The sequence below is a fragment of the Canis aureus genome, unplaced genomic scaffold, assembly GCF_053574225.1.
Source record: "Canis aureus isolate CA01 unplaced genomic scaffold, VMU_Caureus_v.1.0 NW_027326412.1_RagTag, whole genome shotgun sequence".
NCBI lineage: Eukaryota > Metazoa > Chordata > Mammalia > Carnivora > Canidae > Canis > Canis aureus.
Window position 1 is genome coordinate 233,373 of NW_027554413.1, and position 20,176 is coordinate 253,548.

The 20,176-nt window shown below is 45.3% G+C and overlaps 1 protein-coding gene across 12 annotated transcripts in view; it reads left to right on the forward strand.

Annotated features, from left to right (window-relative positions):
* The first annotated feature begins 2,391 nt into the window (after nucleotides 1-2,391).
* The window catches only part of LOC144309468 (outer dynein arm-docking complex subunit 2-like), a 262,922-nt gene continuing 245,137 nt past the window's right edge, over nucleotides 2,392-20,176 (forward strand). For 4 of the 12 annotated variants that reach the window (XM_077890546.1, XM_077890550.1, XM_077890551.1 and 1 more), the window contains exons 1-6: nucleotides 2,392-2,465; nucleotides 6,855-6,972; nucleotides 7,073-7,103; nucleotides 7,700-7,759; nucleotides 11,916-12,043; nucleotides 13,138-13,291. The gene's annotated coding sequence lies outside the window, so the exon portion shown is untranslated. The remainder of the gene's footprint in view (nucleotides 2,466-6,854; nucleotides 6,973-7,072; nucleotides 7,104-7,699; nucleotides 7,760-11,915; nucleotides 12,044-13,137; nucleotides 13,292-20,176) is intronic. The other 8 variants (XR_013375457.1, XM_077890538.1, XM_077890545.1 and 5 more) reach the window with 6 other exon arrangements.

Here is a 20,176-nt window from a genome sequence, read left to right on the forward strand (position 1 = left end):
AACAACAACAAAACAAGGGGGAATATCGTCTGATTCTGTATCCTGCAAGTCGCTTGTCTTACCCTGGAACTTTCCAGTGCTGCTTGGTCAATAACTTGTTTTTCCCCTGTCCTTCTCGCTGGTCTTCTGGGGGAGGGTCTATTGTGCTGATTTTCAGTTGTTAGCACTTGGGGGAGCTGCTCAACCCCCTGCCTGGTGCAGGGCTCAGTGGGGGTTGTTTACCCCGTGAGGCCCCAGTGCGCAGGCGCCAGCGAGGGGCTCCCAGCGTGCACTGGGCTCGAGCGCGGTCCCCCGGACTGACGGCCAGCCGACCCTGCGGACAGACGGGCCACAAAGCATGTCGCCCTGCGCCTTCTGAACCGCGAGCGCCCGAGGATGTCAGCGCTGAGGAAGGTGCGAGCCGCGGGGACCGAGCTGCCGGGGCGACCGGTCGCGGGCTGCGCGGCGGCCTCGTCCCTCGCGGCGCCTGGGTGCCTCGCCGGCGGTGCTTCCCGGACCCTGCACTCCCGCGGCGTGGGTGCGGCGCGGACTGTTCCGGGCAGACGGGCGGGTTGCAGGAGCTGCGGTGCCTGAGGAGGGGGCGGCGTCCGGCTCCCGCGCGGCAGCGGCGAGGGCCCAGGGGCCCAGGCGGAAGCGGCTCGTGTTTAGGGCAGCGCCAGCGGCGGACAGACGGTCCCTGAACAGCTCGAGAGCCTCCGTCCACGTCGCCCGAGGCAGCAAGTGCCGGGTCTGTCCTCCGGATGCGGGGCACCGCCCCTGGGGGGACGCGCGCTACCTTCGTGTCGCCCTGGCACCGGCCGCGCAGGCGCGCTGGGACCGTGGGGCTGCGGGCGAGCTGCACTTGCTGCAGGCTACCGCCGCCTTGAGCGCCAGGGGACCCGCGCCACAGGTGGCATCCGGGGCGGGGCCTGCGCGCCGGCAGGGGCGGGGGAGCGGTGGGGCGGAAGGAACCCCGGACGACAGGGCGCGGCGCTGCCTGGGCTCCCCGCGGTCGCCTGGCCCTTCCCCAGGTGCCTCCGCGCGCCGGCCGGCCCCCAGCGCGCCAGGCCTCCGGGGCGCCCAGTGCGCAGGCGCCAGCGGCGGGCTCCGAGCGTGTGCCGGGCTGGAGCGCGGTGGGGCGCGTGGCGGCGGCGGCGGGGGAGCGGTGGGGCGGAAGGACCCCCGGACGACAGGGCGCGGTGCTGCCTGGGCTCCCCGGTGCGGGTGTGGCCCCCTCCCCAGGTGCCTCCGCACTCAGGCCGGCCCCCAGCGTGCGGGGCCTCCCGGTAGACCAGTGCGCAGGCGCCGGCGGGGGGCTCCCAGCGTGCACTGCGCTCGAGCGCGGTCCCCCGGACTGACGGCCAGCCCTGCGGATGGACGGGCCGTGTGCCCTGTCGCCCTGCGCCTGCTGAACTCCGAGCGCCCGAGGATATCTGCGATGAGGAAGGTACGGGCCGCGGGCGGGGCGCGGGCAGGGACCCCGAGCTGCAGGGGTGACCGGTCGTGGGCTGCGCGCTGCGGCCTGGTGCCTCGCCGGCGGTGCTTCCCGGACCCGGCACTCCCGCGGCGTGGTTGCGGCGCGGACTGTTCCGGGCAGACGGGCGGGCTGGAGGAGCTGCGGGGCCTGAGGAGGGGGCGGCGTCCGGCTCCCGTAGGGCAGCGGCGAGGGCCCAGGGGCCCAGGCGGAAGTGGCTCGTGTTTAGGGCAGCGCGAGCGGTGGACAGACGGTCCCTGGACAGCTCGAGAGCCTCCGTCCACGTCGCCCGAGGCAGCAAGTGCCGGGTCTGTCCTCCGGATGCGGGGCACCGCCCCTGGGGGGACGCGCGCTACCTTCGTGTCGCCCTGGCACCGGCCGCGCAGGCGCGCTGGGACCGTGGGGCTGCGGGCGAGCTGCACTTGCTGCAGGCTACCGCCGCCTTGAGCGCCAGGGGACCCGCGCCACAGGTGGCATCCGGGGTGGGGCCTGCGCGCCGGCAGGGGCGGGGGAGCGGTGGGGCGGAAGGATCCCCGGACGCCATGCTCGGCGCTGCCTGGGCTCCCCGCGCTTGCCTGGCCCTTCCCCAGATGCCTCCGCGCGCCGGCCGGCCCCCAGCGCGCCAAGCCTCCGGGGCGCCCAGTGCGCAGGCGCCAGCGGAGGGCTCCGAGCGTGTGCCGGGCTGGAGCGCGGTGGGGCGCGTGGCGGCGGCGGCGGCGGCGGGGGAGCGGTGGGGCGGAAGGACCCCCCGGACAACAGGGCGCGGTGCTGCCTGGGCTCCCTGGTGCGGGTGTGGCCCCTCCCCAGGTGCCTTCGCACTCAGGCCGGCCCCCAGTGTGCGGGGCCTCCCGGTCGACCAGTGCGCAGGCGCCGGCGGGGGGCTCCCAGCGTGCACTGCGCTCGAGCGCGGTCCCCCGGACTGACGGCCAGCCCTGCGGGTGGACGGGCCGTGTGCCCTGTCGCCCTGCGCCTGCTGAACTCCGAGCACCCGAGGATGTCTGCGCTGAGGAAGGTGCGGGCCGCGGGCGGGGCGCGGGCAGGGACCCGGAGCTGCAGGGGTGACCGGTCGTGGGCTGCGCGCGGCGGCTTGGTGCCTCGCCGGCGGTGCTTCCCGGACCCTGCACTCCCGCGGCGTGGGTGCGGCGCGGACTGTTCCGGGCAGACGGGCGGGCTGGAGGAGCTGCGGGGCCTGAGGAGGGGGCGGCGTCCGGCTCCCGCGGGGCAGCCGCGAGGGCCCAGGGGCCCAGGCGGAAGCGGCTCGTGTTTAGGGCAGCGCCAGCGGCGGACAGACGGTCTCTGGACAGCTCGAGAGCCTCCGGCCACGCCGCCCGAGGCAGCTAGTGTCCGGTCCGTCCTCCGGCTGCGGGGCACCGCCCCTGGGGGGACGCGCGCTACCTTCGCTTCGCCCTGGCACCGGCCGCGCTGCGGCGCTGGGACCTTGTTGCGGCCAGCGAGCAGCACGCGCCTCAGGCTAACGGCCGCATAGGGCACCCGGCGAGCCCGCGCCACAGGTGGCATTCGGGGCGGGGACTGCCCGCGGGCTGCGGGGTGGCGGAGGCGCGGCGCTTGCCTGGGCTCCCCGCGCTTGCCTGGCCCTTCCCAGGTGCCTCCGCGCGCCGGGCGGCCCCCAGCGCACCAGGCCTCCGGGGCGCCCAGTGTGCAGGCGCCGGCGGGGGGCTCCGAGCGTGTGCGGGGCTGGAGCGCGGTGGGACGCGTGGCGGCGGCGGCGGCGGCCCCGGCCCCGCGGATTGTTGGCTGGCGGTGCGGATGGACGGACGGGCCACAACGCATGTCGCCCTTCGCCTTCTGAACTCAGAGCGCTCGAGGATGTCGGCGCTGAGGAAGGTGCGAACCGCCGGGGCCGCGGGCGGGGAGCGGGCAGGGACCCAGAGCTGCAGGGGCCACGGTAGCGGGCTGCACGCGGCGGCCTCCTCCCTCGCCCGGGCTGGCTGTCTCGCTGGCGGGGCCTCCCGGACCACGTGCTGCCGGGGCATGGGTGCGGCGCAGACTGCGATGGGCTGGTTTTCATGATCTCCTAGTACTTATCTGTTGCTTTTTAAAATTTTTTCCTTGTTGATGATTTTGAAAAGCCATAGTTTAAATATCGGGGCCGTATAATTAAAAAGAAATCGATTATCTTCAGAAGTTGATTTTTTAGATGTGTTTTCTATTTTATTTGTAAAAGGTTTTACTTATTGATTTGTGAGAGAGACAGTGAGAGGCAGAGACCCAGGCAGAGGGAGAAGCAGGCTCCCCATAGGAAGCCCAATGTGGGGCTGGGTCCTGGGCCAGAATCACGCCCTGAGCCAAAGTTAGACGCTCAGCTTCTTAATCACCCAGATGTCCCTGTGTTTCCTATTTTAACTTATATAATAAGGCATATGTCATCAATCTCAAAGTGATTTGCTATTTGGTTACTCCCCCAGACGCCTTTCAGGTTTCATCCACAGATTAGAAATTATAGGGATCTTTCACTTTATGTGTTTTATGCGGATGCTTATTCCTCTGCTCCTCTTGGTGGTTCATTCGAGAACCAAACTTTTTGAAGTGGAGTAAAGGTATAGACAGAATTCTAGTAAGGGGCAGTTGCCACTTGAGGAAGTCTTAAGAAATCACTTTATTATTTTTTAAAACTCTTTTTTTTTTTAAGATTTTATTCATTCATAAGAGAGCCACACAGAGACAGAGAGAGAGAGTTAGAGACACAGGCAGAGGGAGAAGCAGGCTCCATGCAGGGAGTCCACAGTGGGACTTGATCCTGGGTCTCCAGGATCAAGCCCTGGCCCAAAGGCAGTGCTAAACTGCTGAGCCACCCGGGCTGCCCAATTTTTAAAACGTTTTTATCAGGGACGCCTGGGTGGCTCAGTGCTGAAGTGTCAGCCTTCAGCCCAGGGTGTGATCCTGGAGTCCCGGGATCGAGTCCCACTTTGGGCTGCCTGCATGGAGCCTGCTTCTCTTTCTGCCTATGTCTCTGCCTGTCTCTCTCTCTCTCTCTCTCTCTGTCCGTCTCATGAATAAATAAAATCTTTTAAAAATTCATCAAATGCCTCTTTTGTGCCAACCACAGGACTACGTGCCTTGTTCCCTTGCATTCTTATAACAATGTTAACCACCACTTCTCCTCTTGCTTTAACTGTACTTTGAGATAACTGTGGATTCATGTGTTGGAAGACATAATACAGATCCCGTGTACCCTTGACCCTGCTTCCTCCAGTGGTGACATCTCGCATAGTTATGGTAACCACGTGGGTACATCGTCACTGATGCAGTCCCTTAGGCTTTTTCAGATTTTACCTGTGTTATATGCACACACTTGTGTATCTGCATACGTATGTATATTTTTTCCTGTCCAGTTTACTATAGGTGTAGATTCCGTTTCTTTTGAACATATGATGGAAAGAAGGCTGAGGTAAGTTATGGGGGGTAAATGAAGTATAGACCTGGTTTGAATCTAGGTCTGTTTGACTCAGAGTTTTGATTTTTCAATAGCAGTAGCGATGGACACTCCTGGGTGATGCAGTGGGTTGAGTGTCTGACTGTTGGTCTCAGCTCCAGCCATGATCAGGGTCATGATTTGGAGCTTCGTGTCAAGCTCCATGCTGAGCGTGGAGTCTGCTTAAGATTCTGTCTCCCTCTGCCCCTGTCCCCTGCCTCTCTGTAAAATAAATTAATCCTAAAAAAAATAATAGTCCTGATGAATAACAGGAATAACAACAATAGCTGAAGCTCACTAAGTTACATATGAAATAGACTATTTACCATATGCCGGGGCTGTTCTAATACATTACCTCAGTTATCGCCCCCCCCCCCAGAACTATACCTCATAAATTATGTTATAGTTGAACTAGTATTATTAATTAAACTAACCATATTTCCAAGGAACAAGGAATTCCTTTTGTTGCTCCTAAATCAATAATAAAATAGCGAAATTCTACCTCCTTTTTACCTAATTTTCAATTTGAACCTCTGACCTTAATCGCTGATCTTGGCAATTGTCATGTTTTTAAAGTTGTGTGTATCTGTGTACGTGTAAAGTGAGACCTGCATTATTATACATCGAATTATGTTGGGACACCTTACAAATAGTTTTATGAAATCATCAATAAGAGCTAGCTTAGGCATGATGCCAGGTTTTTAAGGGAATAAGTGTAAATCATCAAGAATACTTAAGAATGTAATAGGGAGACATTTTCTTCCCCCTAAAGTAGAATAGATCTTTTTGGCCACATGCAGTCCCAGGAATGTTGGAGTTTAACGTCTCATGTTACAGATCCAGCTTTCCAAGGCAAAGCGAATACATTTGGTGAATGATCACTGATTATCAGAATATGATAATACTTTAGGAAGATAATAGATAGACTAATCAGCAGGCCATAATTTATGATTCTTTGCTAGTTACATATCTTGTAAAGCTGTCCCTGTGATGAACAGCAGCACTTCAGAGCAGGAATAACAGCACGCTCCTGTGTCGTAGATCCCAGGAGGTTTCGGTGCTCTTGTAGACAGCAGACAGAAATAAAAGGAAGTTTCTCCTTTTTACCTCGTATAATCCCACTGGAAAGTGAAACGTGTGCTGAGAGTTGATACTGACTTCTTCTAGGTCACCTCCCTGCAGAGGCCCCGGGCAGGCACTGTCGTAACAGTTCTTGGACAGGAGTCTGATGGGCCCCAAAGGAGGTGGGAGGGTTTCTGCAACAGGCTACTGGTGGAACAGGGTGCTACTGTCTAGCCCCAGGAAGCTTCTAGTGAGGAGGGCCCCGAGGAACCTGCATCCTTTTCCTTAACTCTTTCAGAGGGTACGGCATACGCCCAGATTGGAGTTAAAGGTAAACTCAGTTCTGTGTAGCTTGTGGTTGTTGCTTTTTGAAAAATGAGCAGCTACAAGAAAGCAACACCACGTATGGCTTAATAGGCCTTAGCTTTTTGGAACTTGAATTTGGATGTAGATAACGCAGATGGTTTTGAAGCTATATATCATTAGGAACTCTTTGGAAACCACAAAACCTTTTTAATGGGCCACTCTATCAATTTTCTGCTCTTCTAAGGAGTTTTTCCTATTCATGACTCCTTTTGATCTTTGGCTAACACTGAGGCAAATGTAGTGACGATTTAGTTTTCTTCTTCCTCTGAAAGCTTGTACACGTTTTCTGCCTCGGGTTGTGTCCGCTTGGATGCCTGGAGAATGTTGACAAAGGAAAGGTTAGGCTAGCCTGTTGATGCTACATATTTGGGCTTTAAAAATCAAAAAGGTTCCTTGGCTTCCGCGGAGAAGCATTCTGCTTGATGGCCCAGATTACTGATCCAGTAAAAACGACATGTTCCAGCCATCCTTCACACACCTTAAGTGAAATTAATGAGATCACTCTATGGTTACGCTTTGTGTTTTATTTTCACTTTCTAGGTCTGTATGAGCTGTTGGCTGTTGTGCAGGCCGGCTGGGGCCACGTGTGGACAGCCAGGAAGACCTGACCTTCCTCTGGGATATGTTTGGTGAGAAAAGCCTGCATTCACCGGTAAAGGTAAAACCATGCTGATGTCAGATTCTCTTGGTGGGAAAACATATGGAAAAATATTTTGTCATCTCATGCTTTGTTCTGTCCTCCCCTACTCTCTATGCAGAAGTTACTCGTCGAGCACCATTTTCCTTTAGGTTAGTGATTTCTGAATTGTATTCATGAAACATTTCCTTAATGTGTGACCAAAAAGCTATTCCCTTTTTCATTTTCACTTTGATTTCGCTACTCTAGATTTTTGTTTATTATGTGTGAATCTGGATCTCAAAAGAAATTCTCTCAACATTTCTTCTTTGTCATATTTGCTCTAGATTATTTTTTTCATATTTGCCGTTTACTCAATTTAAGAAGTTTCCGTTTATTCTGTGTAAAATGACTTTTTAAATGACTAGCCATTGGACTTTGTCAAGTGCTTTTTATTTATTTATTTATTTTTTTTTTTAATTTTTTTTTTGCTTTTTATTTATTTATTGTAATGATCATATGATTTGTTTCCTGTCAGTCTCAACATAGGAAAGTTCTTTGGTTTTTGACATTTTTTTTTTTTACTGATTTTTGACTGTTCAACTGGCTATCATTGGACTATTATTTGAGATAACCTAATTTGTTCATGATTTGTTCTCCTTTACATATAATCTGCTGGAGTTAGTTGACTCCTAGTTTATTTAGAACTTTAATGTCTCCTTTTATGAGACTTCAGCCCATAATTTTGCTTTCTTATCTCTCTCATCAGATCTTCACAATATCCTGGGTAGCCTTATGTTGTGAGGTGGAAGTCTCTACTCTTCTGTGGGTAAGTTTATGAAAGACTGAAGTTCGTTTGTCCTTTAGCAGAACTGACTTGTCGGGTTCCTTGGGCCTGGATGTTTTCTTTTTGATAAGGATATTGGTAACTATTTTAAAGATGACAAGAACGTTTAGGCTTTCTATTTCTTCTTGATTAGTTTTAATGATTCATATTTTTCTAAGATTTGGTCCATTTCAACTACATTGTCAAATTTCTGAAAAGGTTGCTTATAATATTTCACATGTGCAGTTTCTATGCTAATTGTTTTTCTTCTTGGTCCTGATATTGGTACTTATTGCCCTTTCTTCTCTTTCCTCAATATTGCCAGAGTTTTGGCATTAGTCTTTTTAGATATAAACCTTTGGCCTTATTAATTTTCCTCATTGTATATTAGTTTTTATTTCATTGACTTTTTTAAAAAAAATTCTTTTTCTTGTTATGAACGTTTGTTCATAAATTTTCAACCTTCTTCTTTTCCTAACGTTAGCATTTAAGGCCATTTCTCCCAAGGTACTGGTTTTCTTAACTTAGAATCATTTTGTAGTTGCTTACTTAGACTTCTTGAATTTACAAATAAGGATTTTTTTAATCTATCTTGTTCCTGATTTCTACCTTAATTGCTTTGAGGTCAGAAAACCTAATTTGCATTATTTCAGTCCTTTGAAATGTGTTTACACTTTACGGCCAGCTACATATTCAATATCTGTAATGTATCCTGTCTGTGTCTAAAAAGAAGGTATATTCTGCAGTCATTAAGTATAGTTTTCTGTATGTGTCTGTAGATCAAGTTTGTAAACCTATTCAAATATTCTGTGTTTTCACTGATTTTTGTTCGTTTATTCTCTGTTACCAAGAGAAGTATGGTAAAAAAGTTTCCCATTATGACCATGGTTTTCTTCTTGCAGTTCTGTTCAGTTTTTTTTTGTGGTTTTTTTTTTTTTAATTTAATTCATTTATCGGACACTGAAGAAGCAGGAGGAGTGACAGGCAGAGAGAGAGAGAGAGGGAGAAGCAGGCTCCCCCCTGGAGCAAGGACCCTGATGTGGGCCTTGATTCCAGGACCCTGGAATCTTGTCGGGAGTTGAAGGCAGGTGCTTAACCGGCTGAGCCACCCAGGCTCCCTCTGTTCATTTTTTGTTGTATATATTTAAATTTGTTATTAAATATAAATTTGTTATTTTGCTGGTGAATTACTACACTTTATACTTTTTAATAGAGTTTATTTTAAAGTAGATATGTTTTTGTTGCCATTTGCAGGATATCTTTTCCTATCCTTTTATTGTCAACTATTCCATATTCCTGCTTTATTACAGCTTTTGTGAATTACAGTTGGAGCTTTCTGAGGTAACAAGTCAGAAGTCTTTACTTTCAGCTAGAATATCTTCACTACAGTTCATTATGACGTATGATCTTTATAATTTAAAATCTGACGTATTTTGTGTTTTCTTGTCCTGATTTTTCTTTGTTTCTTTTGGATTGGTTAGGGTTTTCCCTGCATACAGTTGAGAAGTTAAAACATTCTCTTTCTGTTATTTGAGTGGCTACCTTAGAAATTATGACATGAATCCTTTATTATAAAATCCTATCTTAATCTGTCTATTGTCATCTGGAAAAGATCCAGAAATCTTAGCGCACTTTTGCCGCATATACTTTCCTGCCAACTTCAGTGCTATTGTGTCCTGTATTTTAATTCTCTCTAGAAAACAAACAGAAAAACAAAAACCCCTCACAACCTTGAAGACATCCTTATTTTGCTTTACATCAACGTCATTATTCATTTAGTATAACCACCATTTTGTTTGTTCTAGTCCCAATCTTACAGCTCAGCCTTGTCATCCAGGCTGATTTTTCACCTGTTTAATGTAAAAAAGCTCTAGAATCTCCTGTATTGAGGGTTTGTGGCTATCAAACTATGTCTTTCAGTGAATCAGTACATGTTTTTATTTCCTTCCATTTTTTTTTCGTTTTATTAAATTATAATCGATATATGACACACTAGTTTCAGGCGTGCAACATAAAATTTGGCATTTGTATATCTTGCACAATGAACACCATAGTAAGTCTAGTTAACATCTCTCTGCATGCACAGTCACGCCATTTGTTTTCTTGTGCTAAGAACTTTTCAGACGTATTTTCTGAAAACAACTTTCAAATTTGCAATATGTTATTATTGACTATAGTCACCATGCTGTGCGTAAATTCATTTTGTAAGAGGATGATGGGACTCTTGATCCCCTTTATCCGTTTTTACCCACACAGCCTCACCCCCTTCCCTTTTGGCAACCACCCATGTATTCTCTGTATTTCTGACTTTATTTGTTGTTTAGTTTCAGGTATAAGTTAAATCATACCATATCTGTCTTTCTCTGTCTGACTTTTTTCACTTAGCATAATACCCTTCAGATTCATGCCAGTTGCAAATGGCTAATTTATTTTATGGCTGAATAGTATTCCTTTTTTTTTTTTTTTTTTTTTTTTTTTTTTGCTGAATAGTATTCGTGTGTGTGTGTGTGTGTGTGTGTGTGTGTGTGTAAATCTTTTCCCATTCATCCCTCAAAGGAAGGACACTTTGGTTATTTCCATATCTTGGCTATTGTAAATAATGCTGCAGTGAACATAGAGGTACATGTATCCTTTTGAATCTTCAGATAAATACCCAAAAGTGGAATTGCAGGATCATGTGGGAGTTGTATTTTTAAGTTTTTGACTGTTCTCCAGATTATTTTCTGTGGTGGCCGCACCAATTTACAACCTCACCAACGGTGCACTAGGGTCCCCCTTTGCCCACAGCCTCATCAGTACTTATTTTTTCTTGTCTTTCTGATATTGGCCTTTCTCAGAGGTGTGAAGCGATATCTCACTGTGATTTTGATTTGCATTACTCTGATGATTTGTGATGTTGAGCATCTTCCCGTGTGCCTGTTGGTGATCAGTATGTCGTCTTTGGGAAAACGTCTATTCAGATCCTCTGTCCATTTTTTAATATTGAATTGTTTGTTTCTTGTTGATATTGAGCTACATGAATTTCTGTATATATTTTGGCTGTTAACCCCTTATTGGATAGAATTGGCAGTTCTTCTTCCTTCTATTCGGTAGATTGCCTTTTTTGTTGTTGATGATTTCCTTTGCTGTGCAGAAGCTTTTTAGTTTTATGTTATCTCATTAATTTATTTTTGTTTTTTGATGCCACTGCCTTTGGAATCATAAGATCCAAAAAGGAAAAAAAAAATCTCCAAGAGTGATGTCAGAGAGCTTACGACCCATGTTTTCTTCTAGGAGTTTAATGATTTCAGGATTTTCATTCCAGTCTTTAATCCATTTTGAGTTAATTTCTTTGTATGGTGTGAGATGATGGCCCAGTTTCAGTCTTTTATATGTAGGTGTCTAGGTTTCCCAGCACCATTTATTGAAGAGATTGTCTTTCTCCGTTGTATATTCTTGCCTCTTTTCTTGTAAAGTAATTGGCCTTATATGCCTGGGTTTATTTCGGGGCTCTCTTTTCTGTCCCACGAATCTGTGTGTGTGTTTTTATGCCAATACCATACATTTTGATTACTTTAGTTGTTAGATACTACAGCTTGAATTCAAGGAGTGTAATGTCTCAGACTTGTCCTTTCTCAAGATTTGCTTTGGCTGCTTGGGATCTTTTGTGGTTCTATACAAATCTTACGATTGTTGTATTTCTGTGAAAAATGCCACTAGAATTTCAATAGAGATTGCCTTGACTCTGTAGATTGCTCTGGTCAGTATGGACATTTTTGCAATATTCTTCATGAGCATGGAATATCTTTCCACTTATTAGTGTCATTGTCTCTCCTCAGTGTCCTATAGTTTTCAGAGTATAGATCATTCACCTCCTTGGTTAAATTTATTCTTGGGTATTTTTTCATGCAATTTTAAATGGGATTTGTTTTCTTAGTCTCTCTTCCTGATAGTTTGTTGTTGGTGTACACAAGTGTGACAGAATTGTGTATATCAGTTTTGTACCTGCAACTTTACTGAATTTATTTAGAAATAAGGTTAGAACTAATGTTCTAACAGTCTTTTTTTTCCACAGAGTCGTTAGGGTTTTCTGTGTATAAAATTGTATCATCTACAAACAGTGATGGTTTTACTTCTTCCTTTACAATTTGGTTCCAATTTCTTTCTTTTTCCTTCCTAGCTGCTGTGGCCAAGACTTCCAATACTGTGTTAGCATCCTCGCCTTGTTCCTGATGTTAAGCAGGAAGCTTTTCCCTGTTGAGCATGATGCTAGCTGTGCACTGGTCATACGTGGCCTTACATTTTGAGGTACATTTGGTCTATACCCACTTTGTTGAGTTTTTCTGGGGTTTAATCCTGGTCTTTCATTGGGAACATGTTTATCTGTTTCCTCATGTTGCCTGACTTTGTATGTATGTATGTCTTTGTGTTAGGTGAAACAGCTATCTCTTCTAGTCCTGAAGGTGTGGCTGTGTGTGGGTGAACATTTTTGTTTATAGTAGCCTTGCTTCAGTGTTTGGTTGTCTCTCATACTGTTTCCCCAATTATTCTAGACCTGTGGGGCTCACAAACACAATCCACCCTGGCCCCAGAGTCTCATATTCAGTAGGCATCCCCTGTGTGGGTTGCATGTACCTGCTGGCTTGGAGGCCTCTGGCAGTGGGAGTGTAACTAGAGGTCAGGGCACTGGCCTCCTGCTTCTGGCAGGGCCGTGGCAGCAGTATGGAGGGGGAAGGAGGTACTAGAAGGTTATGGGAATGCAAAAATAGCTCCTGCCAGCATTGGCAGTAGCAAGGTAGAGAAAGCGTAAATATGGCACCCTCCGGTATCTTTTGTCTTTGGAGGGAATCTGAGTGGGCTTTTGCCCTTCTGGTAGATGCTTTAAGATTAGCAAATGGAACCCCTTCACATCTGGTCTAGGCTCCTTTCAAACTGGTGCTTTTGTACTGGGTCCTGAGGCAAATGAGTCTGATTGTGAGCCCTGTAAAAGCAGAGCCTGCACTCAGTACAGCCCTAGGAGTCTCCTGGACGGAAGCTCCACTGGTTTCCAAAGCCAGGTGCTTTGGGGGCTGTCTGTCTGGTGCATCTCCCATGGGTCATGGTGCCTGATGAGTAGTACAGATTCCCTCCCTCAGGGAGGGGTTCTGTATTTGTGCAACCCCTCCTCCATAGGTCGTTGCATGGGGGGAGGTGAGGTTTTCGGCAAAAATACAACTACATCTGTCTCTCCTCCCTGTCTGTTTAATTCTTCGTTGTGGAGTAGCTGTCCTGCTCAGAGATAATTGTTTTATATGTAGCTGTAGATATATTGTGTCTGTTGAGGGAAAGGATTTCAGAAGTTTTTATGTGACTATCTTGAATGATCTCCCTGTTTGCCTGTGTTCTTTTTTTTTTTTTTTTAGATTTTATTTATTTAGTCGTGAGAGAGGCAGACACACAGGCAGAGGGAGAAGCAGGCTCCAAGCAGGGAGCCCAACAAGGGACTTGATCCCAGGACCTCGACCCAGGCCACCTGCGTCTTCTTGAATGGCATTTTTAGTAAGCAAAGAATGCTAGGTAGGCTCTTGTTATCTATCTGTGTATCTATCTCTCTATCTATCTATCTATCTATCATCTATCTATTTATATTTCAGTATAGTGAAAGATGATGAAATGATTATTCCTAAAATTTCTAGTTAGAGGTCAGCTGTCAGGATCTCTGATTTGAAGTAATCTTTCAAAGCATGTTTTTTTCCTCTGGCTCTTTTAAAGACTTCAATACATACATAACTTTTTTTCTTTTAAATAAGTTCTGTTTACTTCTTTTAAAAATGTTCGGCCCAAGTGTGGCAGGATACAAAATCAATGCCCAGAATTCAGTGGCATTTCTGTACACTAACAATGAGACTGAAGAAAGAGAAATTACGGAGTCAATCCCTTTTACAATTGCACCCAAAAGCATAAGATGCCTAGGAATAAACCTAACCAAATAGGTAAAGGATGTATACCCTAAAAACTACAGAACACTTCTGAAAGAAAGTGAGGAAGACACAAAGTGATGGAAAAATACTCCATGCTCAAGGATTGGAAGAATTAATATTGTGAAAATGTCAGTGATCACCCAAGGCAATTTACACGTTTATTTTTATTTATTTTTTAATTTTTATTTACTTATGATAGTCACAGAGAGAGAGAGAGAGAGGCAAAGACACAGGCAGAGGGAGAAGCAGGCTCCATGCACCGGGAGCCCGATCCCGGGTCTCCAGGATCACGCCCTGGGCCAAAGGCAGGTGCTAAACCGCTGCGCCACCCAGGGATCCCAATTTACACGTTTAATACAATCCCTATCAAAATGCCATGGACTTCTTCAGAGAGTTGGAACAAAGTATTATAAGATTTGTGTGCGGGATCCCTGGGTGGCGCAGCGGTTTGGCGCCTATCTTTGGCCCAGGGCGCGATCCTGGAGACCCGGGATCGAATCCCACATCGGGCTCCCGAGGCATGGAGCCTGCTCCTCCCTCTGCCTGTGTCTCCGCCTCTCTCTCTCTCTCTCTCTCTGTGACTATCATAAATAATAAATAAAAAAATTAAAAAAAAAAAAAGATTTGTGTGGAATCTGAAAAAACCCCAAATAGCCAGGGGAATCTTAAAAAAGAAAACCATAGCCATGGGCATCACAATGCCAGATTTCAGGTTGTACTACAAAGCCGTGGTCATCAAGACAGTGTGGTACTGGCACAAAAACAGACACATAGATCAATGGAACAGAAATGAGAATCCAGAAGTGGACCCTCAACTTTATGGTCAACTAATATTTGACAAAGGAGGAAAGACTATCCACTGGAAAAAAGACAGTCTCTTCAGTAAATGGTGCTGGAAAATTGGACATCCACATGCAGAAGAATGAAACTAGACCACTCTCTTGCACCATATACAAAGATAAAATGATGAAAGATCTAAATGTGAAAGAAGAATCCATCAAAATCCTAGAGGAAAACATAGGCAACTCCCTTTTCGAACTTGGCCACAGTAACTTCTTGCAAGATACATCCATGAAGGCAAGAGAAACAAAAGCAAAAATGAACTATGGGGACTTCATCAAGGTAAGAAGCTTTTGCACAGCAAAAGATACAGTCAACAAAACTAAAAGACAACTACAGAATGGCAGAAGATATTGGCAAATGACTTCTCAGTTAAAGGCCTAGTATCCAAGATCTGTAAAGAACTTCTTAAACTCAACAGCAAAGAAACAAACAATCCAATCAAGATACGGGCAAAAGACGTGAACAGAAATCTCACAGAGGAAGACACAGACATGGCCAAGAAGCACATGAGAAAATGCTCCGCATCACTGGCCATCAGAGAAATACAAATCAAAACCACAATGAGATACCACCTCACACCAGTGAGAATGGGGAAGATTAACAAGGCAGGAAACCACAAAAGTTGGAGAGGATGCGGAGAAAAGGGAACCCTCTTGCACTGTTGGTAGGAATGTGCAATGGTGCAGCCACCCTGGAAAACTGTGTGGAGGTTCCTCAAAGAGTTAAAAATAGACCTGCCCTAGGACCCAGCAATTGCACTGCTAGGGATTTATCCCAAAGATACAAATGCAATGAAACGCCAGGACACTTGCACCTCGATGTTTCTAGCAGCGGTGTCCACAATAGCTAAACTGTGGAAGGAGCCTCGGTGTCCATCGAAAGATGAATGGGTAAAGAAGATGTGGTTTATGTATACAATGGAATATTACTCAGCCATTAGAAATGACCAATACCCATCATTTGTTTCGACGTGGATGGACCTGGAGGGTATTATGCTGTGTGAAATAAGTCCATCGGAGAAGGACAAACATTTTATGGTCTCATTCATTTGGGGAATATAAAAAATAATGAAAGGGATTAAAGGGGAAAGAAAAAATGAGTGGGAAATATCAGAAAGGGAGACAGAACATGACAGACTCCTAACTCTGGGAAACGAACTAGGGGTAGTTGAAGGGGAGGTGGGTGGCAGGTGGGGGTAACTGGGTGGCGGGTACTGATGGGGGCACTTACTTGATGGGATGAGCACTGAGTGTTATTCTGTATGGTGGCAAATTGAGCACCAATAAAAAATAAATTTATTAAAAAAAAAAAGAAAAAAAATGTTTGGCCAACATTCAAATTGTTTATACCATAGGCTCATCTTAAGAAACCTGGTTAACCTTTATTTCCAACATCAAAAGCATGAAGTTCCATTCTTAAAGCAGTAGATTTGAAAGAAGAAAGGTTTTGACTATATCACTGCAATATTGCCACTTGCAGAAGCCCTTTGAAGTAACTAGAATGGACTTTATTGGCCTTGCCAATGTCCTACAAATGTTTTGTTTTCATATTTCATTTAAAACATGAATTATTTTTCCCTTTTGATGTTGAGTGTATTTCATCATGGAAAATCAGCATCTTCAACTTGCTCTTTTTTCTTCAAATGGCTTCCAAAATGAGGTATACTCTGGAGTTTTGAATGGATCATGTTTTTATTTTTACAGTTCTCTTCCATAGCAAATCAAGCTCATTAGGTATGTGGCTGACCGCAAGCTGTTCTGTGTGAACAGAAAGCAGCGTGTGATTTGGCATTTGGATACAACTTTTGTTGGGGGGAGATCAGTACATAGAGCTTCATTCTTAAATTAAACCAGGACACTTGTTCTTGTCCTTGTTACTGCTCCTCAAGTATTTATGAATGAAGCAAAAAGTCGTCTTCATGTAATAATGGGTTTTCATTTTTATTTCATTTTTATTTAATTTTTAAGATTTTATTTATTCATGAGACACACACACAGCGAGAGAGAGGCAGAGACACAGGCAGAGGGTGAAGCAGACTCCAAGCAGGGAGCCAGATGTCGGACTCGATCCCCGGTCCCCAGGATCAGGCCCTGGACCGAAGCTGGCGCTAAACTGCAGAGCCACCCGGGCTGCCCTGGATTTTTCATTTTTAAACAGGAAAATCACTTAGTGGCATTTCTCACAGTAGCTCTTAGAGGTGGGCTTTCACTTCTGTTCTATTAATAGTTTTCTTGTAAGGTAAATATCTGCTAGCATACTTACTACATGTTAGCCAGTGACTCTGCTACATTGCGTACTCTTGCTATTACAAAAAGCCCAACCGTCATTTCTCCTTTTGTTGAGTTTTTCAAATGAATGGCTTTATTTATTACAGTGGGTAATAGCAGTAGACTTTCCTGCAGTGACTGTACTGTACTGTATGTATTCAATAAATACTGTTAATTGGTGACAGAAATTTATACACAAAAGAAGCAGGTGAATCAGACTAGACCAGATCTAGAGGGAGATACAGAAGCAAATTCTCTATTTGTTACCCTGTCGTCTGTTAGATTTAATATATTATTCTGAGTGAAGTAAGTCAGTCGGAGAGGGACAAACATCATATGGTCTCATTCATTCGGGGAATATAAAAACTAGTGAAAGGGATTCAAGGGGACAGGAAAGAAAATGAGTGGGAAATATCAGTGAGGGTGACAGCACATAAGAGACACCTAACTCTGGGAAACGAACAAGGGGTGGTGGAAGGGGAGGTCGGCCGGGGTTGGGGTGACAGGGTGACTGGCACTGAGGGGGGCACTTGACGGGATGAGCATCGGGTGTTGTAGTATATGTTGGCCAATCAAACCCCAATAACAAATATACAAAAAATAAGGGAAAAAGAATTAAAAATAGATAAAAATAAACTTCATTTAAAAAGGTTTAATATATCATCTTATTGTGATTATTATCTTAGTCTTTACAGAAATGCCATGTAAACAAGTTGCTGAATATGTTGTGTCTCATGGCATTGTACAGAACTTTGTATGTGCAACAGTCCTCTCATACAGGAATTCTGCCAATAATTTTCATTCATTATGTAGTTTTTGTCTTTCATTTTGAGACTCATTGTATAATCTTAATGGCAGTGGTGTGATTTCTCTTTTAGCTGTAAGGAGTACAATGTTTCATAATGTACATGTAGTTGGCTTTTATTTTTCAGTTTTTCTTTAAGGTAAGATACATGTATAAAATTTGCCATTTTTACCATGTTAACGTACAATGTAATGGCATTAGGTATATTCAGAATGTCGTGCAAACGTCCCCACTCTCTATTTCCAAAACCTTCTCATCACTCTACACAGAAACTCTGTGGCTGTTAAGCGCTACCTTCCCTTGTTGCCCACCCCCAGCTCCGGCAACCACCATTCTACGCTTTGTCTCTATATTTTAACTGTTTTACATAGTTCACATAAGTGGAACTATACAGTACTTGCCCTTTTGTAACTATACCACTCCATGCAATGCTTTCAAGGTTTGTCCATGTTGTAGCATGTATCAGAATCTCCTTCTCTTTCATGGTTGAATGACATTGCACTATGTGTATACACTGCATGTTGTTTGTCCATTTGTCTGTTGATGGACACTTGCATGTGTCCACCTTTTGGCTATTGTGAATGGTGCTGCAATGGACATTGCTGTACAACTATCTGTTTTGAGTCCCGATTGCGGTTCTTTTGGGTAGACACTTAGCAGCTGAAATGCCTGCTTATATAGTAATTCTGTTTAGGCTTGTGAGAAGGAACCATCAAAGTGTTTTCCGTGGAGTCTGCACCATTTTACATTCCTACCAGCATTATATGAGGGTTCCAATTTCTCCATATCCTCATCACTACCTGTTACACTGAGTAATTTTTGATTATAGCCATTCTCGTGGGCATGAAGTGGTAGTTCATTGTGGTTTTGATTTGCATTTCCCTAATGACTAATGATGTTGAGCATGTTTTCAGGTAGTCTTTGGCGATCTGATTGCCTTTTTGTTGTTGAGTTTGGCATTTTTTATATATTTTAGATATTAAACCCTTATCATATTTTCGCCTTGCAAATATTTTTTCCCCTTGTGTAGGCTATCATTTCACTTGTCTGATAGTATCCTTTGTACAAAAGTTCTAATTTCTATAAAGATCAGTGTCCATTTTATCTTGTGCTGCTTATGCTCTTGGTAGCATATCTAAGAATCTCTTTGCAAACCCAAGGTTATGAGGATTTACCCCTTGATTTAAAATTTGAGCTAATTTTTTGTGTATGGTGTGAGATAGGGATCTAAGAATCTACATTCTTGTGCATGTAGGAATCCAGTTGTCCTGTATAGTCTATTTTGTTTTCATCTCTATTTTTAGTGGCTATCAGTTTTTATCCTAGAAAGCGTTAGTTTGTGCTTTCTCTGGAAACAGTTTATTGGCAAAAGGTCGATGTCCTTAATTTAAAAATTATTGGAGAAATTTGGTGGCTTCATGACACTTTATAACGGAATTTCTTAAATGACAAAGCCCTGGAGGTGGGGGAAATTAGCTCTCAGGATAAAGAAAACCTAATTCTTATTATTGTACTTTGTATTCTGACACTGTTTGGGTGGCTTATTATTTTTTTTGGTTGTTTTTGTGAAATAAATGCATTTTCAGTTCCACTTCTGGCATAGCTAGATTCACTCTCAGTGAAGGTCGGAACCCTGTTAGCTTTCTCTGTTGATGTTGTTATTCTGTGGTCCATTTATCTAGTAATAATACATAGTAGGAAAAGGCCAGTTACAATTAATCTGCATTAAACAGGTACGAAAAGAGCAAGAAAATGGTGGGGGAAGTGAACAGAACTTTATGTAGGAACAGGAAATATAAAATGTGACCACATTTGAAATGTAATTAAGAATATTGTAGGTTACAGTTGTAACTGCTAATTCTTAGCATGGATGCATTGTATCCTGCTGAATTTTCCTTTGTTGGCATAATATTGCTGCCAACATTTTATAATAGCACTTTGACTTTTCCAGTTAAAAGGGCAGTTTAACAAAAATATTTGAAGACTTTAGTTTCTCCAGTAGTATTTGGTTTTTGTTCATTTTTAAAGTTCGGTATTCAGATTGTTCCCTTTCAAAGTGGGGAGTTTTGTCAGATATGTTACATTTTTCTCAGTTGCTGACTAGCAGACCTCTTTCAGAGGCTTGTTTACCACCAGCATCACTTCGTCATCATTTTCATCAGCCCTGTGAAGTCCTGTATTTTTGCAGTCATGTTAATGGCATCCAAGGTAAAAACTAATGACAGCATAGAGGGCATGTATTAGGTGGGAAGAAATGTTTAAATGAGGGCTGGTATGAACATTGTCAGTTTATTGGTGAATATCATAATGTCTATATTCCTGTAACCTTGGATTGTTTGGGAATTAGATCCTAAATATTCAGAAGATAGGAACCTCTATGTTTATATTAGTATTTTCTTTATTTTCCCAACATTTGTTAGAGAGAGAGAGAGAGAGGAGAGGGGTAGAAGGAGGAGAGAGAATCTCAAGCAGATTCCACACTGAGTCCAGAGCCCAACATGGGGCTCAATCTCATGACCCAAAGACCATGACCTGAGCCAAGATCAAGAGTTGGATGCTTAATCAA